The sequence below is a fragment of the Wolffia australiana genome, chromosome 13 (genome assembly GCF_029677425.1).
Source record: "Wolffia australiana isolate 7733 chromosome 13, ASM2967742v1".
Taxonomy (NCBI): domain Eukaryota; kingdom Viridiplantae; phylum Streptophyta; class Magnoliopsida; order Alismatales; family Araceae; genus Wolffia; species Wolffia australiana.
The window spans coordinates 6505128-6520483 of record NC_135847.1 but is presented as its reverse complement, the minus strand read 5'-3'; positions in this window follow the sequence as shown (position 1 = coordinate 6520483).

Sequence of the window (15356 nt, the reverse complement as noted above, 5' to 3'; positions counted from 1 at the left end):
TACCGGATGTTTGCTACATGTGGGAATCGCCAACGACTCCTGATTCCCTTCTGGCAACCTAGTTCTTCAGGTAAGTATCCCAAACTCCTCCTTTCACTCTTATGTGTTCTCCCTTCAGGTCGCGGCACTGTCACCACCTTCGACCGAGAGAATCAAAAGGAAAAAATGAAGACTAAAGGAGGAAAGATGTTCAAATTGGGGACTTTGAAGCCCTTTTAACAGCCTGGGAGGGACCTCCTAGGGCGTTAGATGGCGGGGGATGATCCTGAGGGTCCCCTCAAACTGTTGGATCGCTAAGTAGTCCCCCTTGCCGGCCACAACCATTGTTTGATCGGCGTCGTCGATGGAGACGATGGCTGGGGGCAAAGAAGACCATATTGCCCCCCCCCCCCCCCGTTGGATATGTCGTGGAATAAATCAACGGCTGTGATTAAATCGCAGCCGTGGTCCCAACATAAGTTGGTGTACCCCGACCGCCACGTCAGCACACCTCATCAACTATTGTGTCAACTGCATCGTCACCAAGCTCTTTTCTGATTTGCCCGCACCAAGTCCCGTGTCCATGTCAGCCTGGAAAAGAATGAAAGAAAAAATATAATAAACAGAGATAGATCTGACCGTCTGATCTTCCTTATGACGGATGACATCATATGCACCATTGTAAAACTGGCCCGAAAAGACATGGGCATCATGCCAGGCTGGCTCGAAGCCCAGTCTCAATTTCCTTTTCTTTTCTTTAGATCGCGGCCCGTGGGGTCGCGATCATGTTCTGATTCTATGGCCTGGCCCACGGCAATTCTAAAATATGTTATCATATCGGAAACTTCTAAAAGAAGATGCACTATATAATTTTCGACACATATCACTAAGTGAATTAAAATTAAAGCCACACCTCTTGAGCCATTCGATTCTCCTGTGGGCCTAAATGGGCGTGTCCTCCATGTGTCCGGTTGGGTGCGTTCGTCGGGTGCTGCCCTTACTAGATGTGGCCCGGCTTGAGCCTTGCGCTCGCTAGCCTACTGCTGGCATGGGCTAGCACCTGGTTTGCTCCGTAGCCGGCCCTAGAACAACTTTTTTTCTTCTTCAATTTAATTCATTTACTTTATTTATTCTTTTTATTTTATCCAACTTTGTATTCTTCCCTGGAATAGTATAGGAGAGAAAATAGAGAAAATATTTTAAAAATATTCTTATCAAACATTAGAAAATGATTTAAATAGAGAATTTTTAAAAAATTTCAACATGTTTTTACTCGGAAATTCTTAAGTATGTAGAACATTGATAAAATATGGCATTAAAATGCAATTTTAATCACGTGCTCTATTTAATGCATGAAATGCAAATTTCTTGTAGAATTGGATAAAATACAACTAAAATGCCCCGAAATGACATTAAAATATGTATGATTTCATGAAAAAAAATTTGTCTATCAGTTGCCACTATGTTGAGCTCCTTGGCTTCCCGGCTCTTCGAACACGTCACACTCTATTAAAGGATAGACCCCGCTACTGGTGTATTGCATGGAGCACTAGAGGCGGGAACGCTCGCCTTGTCGTCTGACTGATGTCCCACCATGCGCCTCAACGGTGCCATATGTTGACGGTGGGGAGAGCTCCACACACTCCATGCATCATCACTATTGTGGGGGGCCAGGTGGGACGTTGACATGAGTGCCCTTCTCCGAGCACTTGCCAGTTATCACTCATGTACCTTTTTCTTTTCTTGCACATGGCATGGTGAGTAGGATCCGAGTGTAATTGGGATATCTATGCTTGTTACACGCCTATAAACGCTGATAAATAATCCACTTCATATATAAAATCTCCTGGGTGGCATCCACGGCACGACAAGATTGGTCTAAAGGCACAACCACAGGGTTGGACGTACCCGGCACCATGTATTTTGCCATAAAAACAAAAAAACCATAAGTCCTTTCCTGGTTGATGACACTAACGTGCATGGATGCAGGCGGGACGATTATTTTGTCCATGAATGAAAAATCTTTCTGTTTGGGCAATCGACTGTAAGAAGTGACATAGGATCGTGTGCCGGTCTATTGATATGACAGTTTTTTTTGCCACGAGATGAAAGAACCATCCCTTCTATAGCGTTGGATGGCAAATGATTAAAAATGAATTAAAATCCTCTTTATTCATGAAAAATATTTTTAAGGTTCATTAAATAATTTTATTTACTGTAATTTTTTTCAAGGATAATTAATTTTTTGCTGACATTGAGTTCTTCTCAGAAATGTTAATTTCCCCTATCGTGTGACATGGAACAGTTTAGGCTGAAAGCAAATTTAAGTTTATTTTATTGAATTTAATTAATTTTGAGGGATTTTTTTGCTTAGGTTGATCTCTTCTTGGGAATGATAATTATGGCTCGTTCTGAGATGAAATTTGATTAAAAAAGGATGCTATAAGGGCAAAAGAGTAAAAGCGATGAGGGAGGTACATAAACCAATATACTTTGAATGTAAGGAGAAAGAGCTATGGGATAAATGAGTTGACCTGGTTTTCTGAGACAAGAGCTAAAGGCTTAGAGATAAAAATGGAGATTTGGAAGCAAAATAGATATTAGTAGGAATAGAGAAGATAAGTGAAATTAATAAATATTTTAACATCAAAGAAAAAGCGACGGAGTCAAAGATGGTAACATACTGAGACAAAAATGTTGAGAAATAGGAAATGCAAAATTGAGAGGGAACACACGAATTAAAGAAATGCAGTAGAGAGCAATAAACAAAATGCACAAATATAAGTACCATCTGGGTCTCAAATGCAGCTTAGTTAGCACCAGGAAATCAAGATGGGAAGATGAGAGCTGTGAGGGTGAGGATAGGTTAAGAATGTAAATACATATGAGGAGTGAGGTACAGAGGAAGAAATGAAATGGAAAGGAAAATAAAGGCATGCTTAGTTTTGGCATTACGACAGTATTTATATAGAAACAAGTCACCAAGGAATAGAAAGGCAAGACATAACCTTAGATAATTTTGGAGGTGTGTGTCGCATCCCATATAGTGCCTTCGGTGCTCTCCTTGGCCATTATGTTCTGCGGAGTAACAATATATCTTTGTATAAAATATAAGTTCTTCGATGAAATAAAGTGATTGGTGCTTACCAGCAAGTAAAATGTCATCATCGTTATTCATCTTCAGAGTCTGATGAGAATTGGTTGAGATGACAACACCATGATTGCAACATCATTAGCATCTCAATATTTTTTGTGTCACGGTGAGCTCTGGGATATGTGGCAATACCTCAGCCAATAGAGAATAGTCATTCCACTGGTGCACTTATCAATTTCACTTCAAGATAATTCAATGTAATTGATGGAGCACCATCCAGAAGATCAAGCTCAGACTCGTTAACAACCGTGTCGTAGAGCCCAAGCCGACGTGAAGAACCTCAAACTTCTGATTTCAGGTTTGATGACAGCTTGCTGTCGTCATTTATCTTGTGCATCGTCGTCTATTTTGTGCATGTATCATTTTCCTTTGACTATAAGGAGGCCCCCCTTTCGTGTGTATGGGTCGCCCCATGCTCGTCATCTTGTGCTTTGTTGTTTTTTTTTGCTTTGGTCCTAAGGGAAGAGTCCTTGTTGGACCCATCACCTAAGGTGGCCCATTAGGGCCCCCCACACCCCCCTTACTATACAAGAGGGAGGGTGAACATAAGATGATTTTTGGAAACTATTGTGAGAAGAAGAAGAACACCTATCATTGTTTTTTTCTTTGGGTTGCGCTAGGATATCCATCGTTCCCTCCTAGGAGGATGCTCTCTCTCTCTTTGCATCTAGGCAACTCCAGAGTAGGAGAGTGCTGGTCGCCACCACCACTTTCGCTCCACCGGCTGAAGCAACAACTGCCTGCCCCGTCGAGTATCGGTCGCCACGTCAACTTGCACGATCAACAAGAGGCGACCTCACGATAGTCCTCAAGGTGCCACTTCTGCGCAGTCTGCCAGTCAAGTCTCTTGCCCCGCCGTGGCCTACCCATTCTGCACCCGCACTGGCATTTCTAGGAGGGCTCATTCATTAAACTCGCGGTCGTAGCCACCAGATTGTGACCCACCAGCGCCACATGTTCTCATCCTAACCGCTATGAGTAACTACAGACCATTCCCCTCTGGTTGCAAACGTGGTGCCTCGGCTGCCAATCATTCTCTCTTCTCCATCGTTCCTGCCCTGCGTGCCTTTGCCTGGTGCAACTTCGACAGCCCCCGCTGTCTCTTTGTGCTTCTCACACGCATTGCCGCTTTTGCACGTGAACACCCTTTGTACCAAAATGCCACGGTTGCACTCTCCTCACCCATCAATTGTCAGAAGACCCTAGTCCACGCTATTGGTCATGTGTTCCTTAGCCTTCGACCATCAGGAAACTGTTGAAACCTAGCTCTCTTGCTTCAACAACTCACTCAGAGAAGAGAAGCACAGGCACTCACTCGCTTAGTCTCACACATAGAAAAAAGATTTACGCCCTTACTCTCTTGTAGACATGGTCGTGCGGTGCGAAAATTCGCACCGAGTGTGCGAATTTTCGGACGCACAAATTGGGCTGTGCGGTGCGCTTTTGTGCGCAAAAGCGCACCGCACACCACACTTATTCGCACGCTGTTAAAGAGGGGGGGGGAGGCCACGGTCGTCGGCGGCGAGTAGGAAGGCGAGGCCGCCGACGATGGTCGCGGGCTGCCGGTGGGAAGGGTAGGGGTGGAGGCGACGCGAGAGGGTAGGGTGGGCGTGGGCAGCCGGAGAAAGGGGGGCGCAGGTGGCCAAGTGGTGGGGGGCGCGGCGGGCACGGGAGGGGAAGGGGGGGGGGGTGGAGGATTGGGCCGGCACGGCGGGGCAGGGGGGGGAGGAGGGGGGCGGCGCGGCGCCGGGGGGGGGGGAAGGGGGAAGGGGGAAGGGGGAAGGGGTGGGATGGATTTTCGCACAACGTGGAATTTTCACACCGCACCGACCCCTGTGCGGTGGGCGGTGCATTGTGCGAAAGTCCTGTGCAAAAATTCGCACAACCGCTTCGCACATGCGCCCAACCGCACGAGCACGATCCGCTCGCACGGTTTGGCGCATGTCTACTCTCTTGATCTCACACAGAGAAACAAGATGCAAGAACACTTTGAGAGAGGAAGGAATCTTGATGCACACAACATACTACAAAAATGCAAACTCCTACATATTTATTGGCACTCCCCCATAACTGCCTATGGATTTAAACAAACCTTGACCGCACACCTGTCCCTGTGCTTGGTCTTCAAAGACACCAGTCTTTAGCTCCTCAAAATAAGCCGTGTCCTCCACATCTCCTTATGCCTTGCTGACTTGGTTATTCTTTACTTATTCAAAACTACCGACTCCGTCCTCAGAATCGCCTCTTGAATGTGAATCGCTGTTTCATTTCCGGCCACGATCATTGACCTCCCGTGTAGGTCTGGCCTGGATTCTTCCTCCCCGGTTCCCTTGCTCACGTTTGTCACTGTGCGTGGAAGATTTGTGTTCGCTCGGCTACTTGTGTCGTGGCATCCCAGTTATTCTCGTCAAAGATGGACTCGTCTCTCAAATTTTTGGGCCCTAGCCCACAGGTCATTCCTGATTTGCTAAAATTGTGTGGTTTTTACTGGTTATTTACTGGTTAATCGTGTGAGGATTTGAGCTATGCAACAATACTTTTTAACCTCACAGCCTTAGGGCGAGTAAGGTGTCGATCCACAGGGAGCAGATAAAACAATAGCAGTTCCTTCTAATTTAATTTATATTTTTTAGATCTCTATATCCAGTTATAACAATCAGTTAAATTGTCTTCAGTAAAATTCTACTGATTGCGCTCGAGTAAAGTTAATTTAGCTGGATATTCAGTAAAGAGTTTTTTTACTTACAAATTCAATCTTGCTCTTTGAGGTAATTTCACAATTACCCAGCAGGCGCACTTGCGGTGCCTTCTGCTCGCAGCCTTAGCTGTATGCAGAGGTGCCTGCAGGTGCGTTTGCGTGCAGCACGTGCGTGTACAGCGCACCAGCACGCGAGCGTGCCTGCGTGCGGGTAGCTTGCGCGCGGGGTGGCCTGCGCGCAGCTGCCTTGCGCGCAGCATTTGCTGTGCGCGGGCGTGGTTTGCGCGCGGCACTTGCTGTGCGCGTGCGTGGCCTGCGTGCAGCACTTGCTGTGCGTGGGGTGGCCTGCGCATAGCTACCTTGCTCGCAGCGTTCGCTGTGCGTGGGTATGGCCTGCGCACTATTGTCGCTTTGCGCAGGCGAGGCCTGAGCAAGGCGCGGGCTGTGCGCAACCTTGCTGCTCGCGGCCTTGGCTGCAGGCAGCCTTGGTTGTGCGCAGCGTTGTTGTGCACCACGTTAGCTGCTTCTAATGAGGCAAATTTTGAACTAGACGCAGTGGAAAAACTGAGGATTTTTAGGGAAAAGAGAAGGAAAACGATTTGAACAAACTGTAAACTTGAAATCAATCCAAATGCAGAACAACATCCGTTGGAACTGTTGGAAGACCACTGATGTGTGTCTTCCAACCCAACCGAGATTGTCTGATACAGAGAGAAGTACACAATCACTAAAGCTTGGGAAATCATTCCAACCTTGTGTCACGATCCTTGCGGCTAGGTGGAGGTCGTCTAGCCCAAGCTATTCCTCAGCTTGCTCCTTCTCTCCAGCTCCAATGCTCATCAGCACTTGGAGGGTGCAGAACTCTTCTTCTCCAAGCCCTAACCTGTGAGATAGAAATTCTGGACAACCCAACATGCTCTCTCAAGAGGCTATTTATAGGTTTCTCTAAAATTGTGCTTCTTGGAGTTTTTTGTAGGGCTTTTCTTCCTTATAATTTTCGCCAGCTCCTCTTGGTCAAATGCTCTCTCCTTTGTGCTTGATCCACATCTGAACTCATTAATCCAATAAGTGAGATCTAATCCACTTGATTCAGAGAATCAAGTGGGGTTAGTAAGTAGGAAAATACTGCACATAAAATATGACCAATATGGATTAAATGTATGCAAATGATGCTTTGATGCTCAGAGAATCCTTAATAATTTATGACATATTGCGAGTCATCAATTCCCTCTCTCTCTCTCTCCATATTTCAGTATTATTACCTTCCTTAGTGCCAGTTTTTCATCTGTACCTCTGCCTCAAGTTTATACGCGTTATAGGACTAGCCACCGCACTCGTGTTAGGGACTATCTTTGTCGGTGTTGGATCTGCATTGTTTGTGGCGACCGATGTGGACGCCCACGGATGGTGATCGTCCCCCTTTGTCGACTTTTGAGCTTATCACTCGGTTCATTAGGAGCTCGTCCGTGTCATGACCCCTCATGTTGTCTACCTGTCCTATTGTCCGGATCAGTAGATTTCCATTGTACTTCTCACAAGATTTAAAACTTACACATCATTTATTCATATTACATATCGCATTCTCGCCCGCGCCTAGTGGTGTGACACACGTACGATCCCGGCGTACATCAGTAATTTTGGACAATGTGGGAAAGTATCATCTGACGATCTCCTTCCATCATCTCAAGGGGTTATCTTCATCCTCTTTGCACAGGATGTTGAGATACTTCTCCAACTCCTGCCTAGACATTGAGCATGGTCAATGATGATGACTCAATCTCTTAAATAGTGCATAGAGATGATGAAAAATGATGCTCGTCGACCGTGTTACTATTTTCACTGCTCATACTCATCATTGCTTGAGCTTGGATATAATATATATTCCACGAGATTCCCAATATATGAGAGCACATTTTGGAGGCATGACATGTCCAGTGCCTCCAATTTTGAAAATGGATCCAAGATAGTCGCAGTTGCAAAGGCTTAATTTTGCCAAAGCATGATTGGATATAGCATGATCTTGGAATGCACTGTACCACACATTGTCATTAACACATCCCTCCTCTCTAGCATCCGCAAGTTGGGTTTCGAGCACAGTGATTAATGTTGTGACTTCTGTGATAGGTAACTTATTTATCAAGCAAAAAAATTCTGAACATTTCCCTAGTGGATGGCGGATTCCCACATATTCATCAAGCATAACCCAATCACTCTTACAAATGTCGTAGTCATTCATTGGTGTCAAGGTAAACAATACAGTTATATTATTGAGTACTTCTTGGAAAGAGCACCCTCTAACATGTCAAGTGTCGAGTTCAAATGTAGTTGGCAATAGGCTCCTATTTTTGTTTGAATTCATCATTTCAAAATTTTGGCAAAGGTTGACATATCTTTCCATTCGTTGTGTGTAACCCTGAATGGCATTAATGATTGCTCTCACCCAAGTACCAACTGCTCTTAAAGGCATCAGTTTAGATGATCTAATGTCATCCATGGGCAATTCAAATGGTTGTTCGGCGTTTGTAAATGAGTCTATAATTTGGATGGACATTGCTCCTTGGTGCCTTTGAATTACAAAATAATCTTCAAGGTTGTGGACTACGAGGTTGTGGACATGGGCAACGCAAGGTAACATTGGTGAAATTCAATAAATCCAGAGTGGCCGCTAACATTGTTCTGTTGTAAGATGCATTGTCTGCATTAATGGTGCAACTTTTTTACTCTGCCATTCTCATATAGAACTTACATGACAATCCTTTGATTTGTCGAAGGCCAAGAAGCATATCATAGAGCTTCCAGACGGTGTCAACCAGTGGATTGTGATGCGTAATAAGGCAATTTTTTTGGGATATCCAAACATCTACAATAAGAGAGACATTGTGCATATCATCAAACATGGCCACCTGTTTTGCTTGAAGATCTCTCTACATCCTTTCCAATGTCACTTTCAGAGCAACAGGACCAGGGACATCCACCAACACTTGTCTCCCGTAGAAACACAATCTTTGGAAGGATGTCTTCATGATAAATCTCCACGATACATCATTATCGCAGATAAATCTAACAAATTCCTCCTTATTTGCTCCATGGTGACATCACGGAGGTATAGCTTGTTTGACTGGAATTTTCATATTGAAAAAGTGTTACCTTATTGGCCAAAAGACCCCTTATGTCATTCTGGACTTTACTACAGGTTTTCTATAGATGTCCCCATAAAATGTTTGTGATATTCTCTTTATTTCACTTGATGATGACCTTTTGTGTGGGGTTTTGCACTTGACAAAGCACACATTGGTACTTGTCCGGCCAATTGTTGATTGTGTGCCTTGTCGTTTGGGATGAGTTGTTGTAATCAACTTCTATCCCCATGCATTTGTCTGATATTTTGGGCGTAGCCCTTGCAACAAAATTTGGGTGGTACTAGATGTGGCCTCCATTACTCTATTATGTTACAATGAAAGGAGTATATCTTCACAAATTCAGAACCAATAAGGTTATACATTCAAATATTCAAAATAACAAATAGAAATATATGAAAAATTGACAATAGCCAAATAAGCATAATCGGTGATAAAAAATAACAAATCGAAAGATATCCCTTCTCCTAGATCTGGTTCATTTCTATCTCAGTAATCCTCCCTTCCACCCTCTCCCACTTCCATCCCCTGAGACATGAAGAAACAGCATCAATTGGGAAGTAATTTTTGAGACATGTCTTGAAGTTCCCATGTGAATATGGAAATAATGCAAATGAATTGTTTGTACGTATAAAAACTTTAAACTAAAGACTATTCAGGAGAAAAAAATATATAATGTAATGTACAATCCATATTAGAGTGCTAAATGTCTACACATTAAAAATGATTAATCAATAAATTTATGCGTCAGCAAATTCAAAAGACAAATAACCAATAATTCTACTACCCACATGAATTCTATCTACCTCCTCATTCTGCGTGTTTGTTCTGAGGCAACAACTTCTCTTCCTAATATATTTGAGGGTATAGTAAGATAACTTGTCTTCTATTTATCTACTTTTATCCCTCACTCCTCAAGTAATGCTAGCTTGACATTGCTGACGTTACTTGTCGCATATTCTTAGTGGTTTCAGTGGACCTATTTAAGTTATCTTCTATCCCTTAGTCCACAAGTAATGATAGCTTGCCATCACAATTGTTACTTGTGTCATATTGTATCATCACTTCTCATATTCAGACCTCACTTGTGCCACTAGAAATCTCATGCGAAGAATGACACGATGTTATGCCGTATATTAATACTTTCATGTTCTTATTTTATAGACTTTGTAGAAGATGAAATGGGTTCTTAGAAATTACCGTGACTTGTCACACTGATTTAAAAATCAATGCTAATAATGGATACTCACAAATAGAATTGGCAGTAGGAAACAATGGCTGAGAATCCAGATAAGATAGGTCTGACTTCCAATTGCCATGAGGTTTAATAGTTGAGATTGGGAGGCCTGAGAGGGAAAGCCAAGGGAGCCTGATGGAGGACCATGCCATTAAACGTGTCCCGACTTGTCATCAACCTCGTCGCGAAGCCCGAGCCGATGTGAAGAACCGGAGCTTTCACTACCAGGTTTGAAAACCACGTCCGTGCCGTGGTGTTTTCTTGTGTTTGTGCTGCTTTACCACCGTATGGAGGCCCCTCATGGTTTTACGGGGTCTGTTTTATGTCATTATTTTATTTTGTCATCACAGACTGCGAGGGAGACCACACATGGGTGTGTACCGCCTCCCCTTGGAGTTTGTGTCATTTGTTTTTACGATGTTTTTCACACCTTTGAGGGGGGGAAGAAGCCATGCTGGACTTCTTTTGTTCTCCCCCCCCCCCCCCGAAGGTCCCCTCTAGAGGGGGGGGAAGCAAAAGAAGCTTCTTTCCCTCCCCCCCCCCCACTAAAGAAGGCCCATTAGGGCATTTTTGACCCACCCCCCACCCCTCTCTTTCTCTTTTCACTATAAAGGGGAGGGGGAGACCATCGTTTTGGGACAGGCTGTTTTATCGTGAAAGAAGTAACATTCTATTGTTTTGAGTTTTTAGGGTTCCTGCCTGCACACACCTCCATCCCCCAACCGGCCCCTCCTCTATTTTCTCTCCTCCCTTCTCTTCCCGCGTCCTCCTCTCCCAACCATTCACCTTCCCTCACCCTCGCCCCCGGCTGTCGGGAAAAGTCTCGTCCGAAGTTCTGCCAGCATCAGAGTTAACCTGCACCACTCGTGTTCCACGCCTACCCGCCTAACTGAAAGAATCCATTATCGGCTTTATTGACTCAGACTGGACTCACGACGCCCAGGGACCTTGCGGCAGATTGCTCCACGAAGAACCTTACCCACCATCGGCTTCCTAAGTTTGGCCAGAAGTTCTCGCGGCCGTAGTGGCTCCTCGGTACGATAGGAGTTATTTTCGTTGTGTTCTCTTTCCTATTCACGACTCTCCTTTGAAGGTTGCACTGGCCCTCATCAACGTCAATCTTGAACAAGGCCGGGTGGTCAGCGGGTCTGAGCATCGCTTCTTTTGCGAACGGTGCTTCCCTGGCGGCAGACGATCCATGTCGACGATCAAGAGGACGAACACGGGCCCCACCTTTCGTATGAACGGCAGCGTGGACGCTCAACAGGGAGCCTAGTCATTACTCCTTCCCCTCTCCGTCTATCAATTACCCTGCCGAAGACGCCTCCTTCTATCTTGGCCGCTCCACACTGGCTCCGATCCAGCGCCCGAGCAACTAGGGTCCTAACCCTGGCCCCCGTCCATGCAGACGCCCGGCCACCTCTCGGACTTGCAGCCTCACCTCACCAGGTTCATCTCGCTCTCCCCTTTCCGATAATTGTAGTATGATTACTTTGCTCAATGCTGGGGTTGACTGCTCATCTGTCGTGAGAGACTCTTGACGATTATATAGAGAGAGCCACCATCTTGTGATAGGATAATCCTTGATGGTAACGGGGTAGTTAGCCTACAGTGACAATACGGACGCCACCGAACGGTGACTCATCTCCCACTTCCGTCGGTCTTCGAATTGGTCCCCCGGATCATTGGGAGTCTGGACGTGGCTCAACATTCCCCCGGTGTCGCTCCCTTCCCCTCGCCCTACGTTAGTGGTCACTACGTTTCTCGTTCATTTTCCCCTTTACATTTATCTTGCATTCCTATTACTTCGCATTCCGCTAGATGTATCTACTCTAGCGGTGTGACGCGACGACCCAAGCTCTTCATGTTACATCAGAGCCGAGTGGAGTCGCGAGCCAGAGAGGGAGCTAGGGGGGGAATCGAGAGTCCAAGAGGGAGCCGACTTCCCGGCAAGGAAAGCAGATGGGGTTACCTAACTTTTTCGTATGCCCAGAGCCTAAGAGGGAGTAGATGGGGAGACAAGTATTCTTAAGGGTGACCTATTATTTTTGTCTTGGGCATTGGACTGGACGAGAATGTCTCAAATATGACTAGGGTTGGACATTTAGGACGGAGGACCAGTTTGACTGAACCAAACTCGAACCGTAGGTCCTCCCTTTGAGGGTGGACTGGTTTGTCAAACAAACATGTTGAGGTCCATGGGTCAAACCAGACCGAAACTAGAGGTATATTGTTTAATATGTATTTAATATTTTTTTAATAAGATTCTAAAAATATCAAATACAACCTTATAGATAGGTTTCTATTTGATAGATATTATGTGGCCATTAAGCCAAATCACACCACCATGTTTATTTAAGTTTATTGAATAAAATATTTAGTTCATTATTATTCCACTGTGATGTTTATAATGAAGTCCATGAATACAAGCAATGACCTACTGAATTATGATGAGATCATAATACAATGATCACTAGTATTTAAATATGTGTTCTAAATATTCATATTCAATAGATAGTCGAGACGAACATCGAATTATCCGGATAGAATAGCGCTAGCTGATCCTACTTATACAATAAGTATAGCTGATCTTGTGGATATTAGTGTGGCAACACTAAGGATAGATAGTGGGTGCTCTTCAGAGAAAGAGTTCACTGAATTGATCTGTATGAATCCCTGAATGGTATTATACCTAAACGTCAATCAGGTTGATTCATGTCATGGTTGTATAAGTGATCCACTGACCTAAGACACCAAGGATATCTCGTGAATGGACAACTACATTTTGACTACAACTTGCGGGCCTTTAATGATGGGATTTAAACAAGTCATAGCTCGGATGTAGTGAGAAGTTCACAAAGATGATCGAGTGGTCAAGACGAGATCCTCCGCCTTCGGTATAAGAGGAGTGATGCAGGAGGACTACGACCAACGCGAGTAGGGTGGACTAAAGTCAACTTAGGATTGATAAAACATACCACAAATCAACACGATCATTTTTCAACATTTAAATCCGGAGAAAAAGATGATGGTGCATCCCCTTTTATAAGCCAAAAATAGGGGTAAATTTTGCAATTTATTTTTAATCCCTTGTTGTTGTTGATTTTAGCTTGTACAATAAAATTTATAAAACCCTAGCTTAAGATAAGTAGAGGTATCGTCCAAGGGAAGATAGTAAGGTAATTCAATTGTGATCTGCGTGAATAATTTGACCCTAATTAGAGTTAATTTGATCTTCAATGAAGATCATAACATCCAAATTAGATGATGAATTTAGAAAGGGGGTAGAAGAGATGGGAAGGATAGAAGAAGTAAGGAGCTCTAGATTGACTTTTTTTATCCAATAAAAAGGATCAAAGGGGTCAATTAGAGGGGATAGGAAGAAAATTTGATTCTGTCTTAGTTTGTTTTGGGGATTTGGTATCAAAATTCACTAACTATTAGATAATAAAGACAATCTATTTATCCTAGACATTAACCTTTTTTATAATTTTTTCTTAATGTGCAAATGGAATAGCTAGGTCAATTTCATGATCTCTCCTCTAAATCCTAGTAAGGGCTTGTGCATGCCGCTCAAGCCAAGCAATTTAGAAAAGCTGACCAAGTTCAAGAGGAAAAATCAAAAACTTCACTAAAACATAATCCAAATTACACTAAAATTCAAATACAATGAAGAAAAATACCAAACAGGGTTGATCCAAGATGAAGCTCCTCTCTGCCTTGTAGCTGTGAAAGAACCACCTCCAGAATGACCTCCTCCTCTTGAAAATTAGCTTTTATACTTGGGTCAAATGGTAAAAATTACCATTTTACCCCCAATTAGTAATAATTTTTTATCCATCAACGTAAGCTTGATCTGAATGATCCAACCATATAGATAGAATGAAGTCAAGACGAGCAAATCCATAAAAGCCCCTCAATCGGACTTCAAGATCAAAAGTTATTAATAAAGGAATTTTGACCAAGCATAGCCAGATGATCAATATTCATTTATTTAATTACTTTTTTTCCTTACACGCAATGACGTGTCAATGACTGATTGGCTATCGCACTTTGAACTTCAAATGGCGGGTTCATTCTCCGTGTGCCCCGTACCTGTGTCCTAAAATCAAAATAAAGAAAAAAATACACATTGTACAATGCGATTTTCACATATTCGTTTGCTTGTACTGTCGCGCCCCAATCACAAAGCACCACGTCATCTGCCGTGCATGCGCTATGTATGCGCCTCACGGGAGGTGGACTTACCGCCCAGGAGAGAATTCCCCCAAATTTTGCAGAAAAGCCCCTAATTAAATACGCATGTGCAAAAGGACACCCCCCCCCAAAAAATATTTGTGGTTATGCCCTTCTTGCTTTCTCTCTCTTCCATTTTTCTGAAAATCATTAAAAAATCCTGTTTAATTACAATAAAACCCTATAGCTATTGTAATAGTATCTTTACGCCTGCACACACGACCGAGAGCTTTTTTAAGGGCATAATTGCTACAAAAATATATGAAAAACCCCTCTGACTTTAGAAATTGCTTAAGAACTCTTATTTTTCTTATATTTATACTTTTTCCCCATTTAAAAATTCATTTCTTCCTCAAATAATTCCCAAAAAATTCAATAAAATCCTGAAAATTTTTAGAAAATTCAGTAATTCATTCCCACATTAATTAAGATTAAAATTAATTTTCAAACTTTCCATTTTCATTTAAAAAAAATTATTCCAAGCTTAAATAAATTCTATAAAATTCATAAATGGAAAAATCAGATTTTACTTGGAAACATTAATTACATGTAAACATATGATAACAATCTTTATTTTAAACTCTTAAAATGTATAAAATTGGGCTAATTACTTGAATTAAACTCTGAATTTAAGGTGTTATCACCCATTCCTCAGGCAGGAGGACTGTGTTTCAACCACTGTGGTGAAAATAAAGCTCCAAATCCAACATCTCGAATGATCGACTACGAGAACATGCAAACCTATTCAACTAACCTATTCTACTGGGTGGAAGTTGTGACAGTGCTTGGTGGCCAAATCAAATGACATGTAGTTCAACATGCTGAACGCAGATCCAACTGTGTAGTCAGCTGGGGGGGAGTCGCCCCCTTGTGGGGTTCGGGGCAGCGCCCCGAAACCTAAATGATAGGCGCGAT